This window comes from Desmodus rotundus, unplaced genomic scaffold (assembly GCF_022682495.2).
Source record: "Desmodus rotundus isolate HL8 unplaced genomic scaffold, HLdesRot8A.1 manual_scaffold_546, whole genome shotgun sequence".
In the NCBI taxonomy this organism is placed as follows: domain Eukaryota; kingdom Metazoa; phylum Chordata; class Mammalia; order Chiroptera; family Phyllostomidae; genus Desmodus; species Desmodus rotundus.
This window is the reverse complement of record NW_026527639.1, coordinates 2,010-2,500: the sequence shown is the minus strand read 5'-3', so window position 1 is coordinate 2,500 and position 491 is coordinate 2,010.

Below are 491 nucleotides of genomic sequence, written 5' to 3'. Positions count from 1 at the left end.
GCGAGCGCTCGCGGGCCGGGGCCGCCGCGGGCAAAGGGGACAGCCCCGTGCCACCTCGGGGGGCTCAGCCAACCTTTTGCCCGCCAAGCACCGGGGCCTCTCTCCCAAGAGCTAACTACACGAGAGCCCAAGGTGCCGCGTCGGGACTAGGGCGAGAGACGCCAGCGCGACGCGAAGCTGGAAGACCAGGGAACGCGAAGAAGAAGCAAATTAAAACAAGATACGGCGGCACTCGGTTCCCAACCAGCAGCCGGCCAGCGCCGGCTCAGCCCCGGCCGCGAACGCCCAACGCTGCCCGGCCCCCCGCCGAACGCGGCAGGGGCCAACCGCGGGGACACCCCACCCCCTCCACGCGAGGAGGGCAGGCGTGCCTCTCTCTTCTCTCCCCCCTCCTCGGTCACCGGCTCGACTCGCCAACCACCGCAGCAGGCCGCCGCAGCGGCGGCCCGGCGCGTGGGTCTCGGCCGGGGAACGGGAAACGACAACACCGT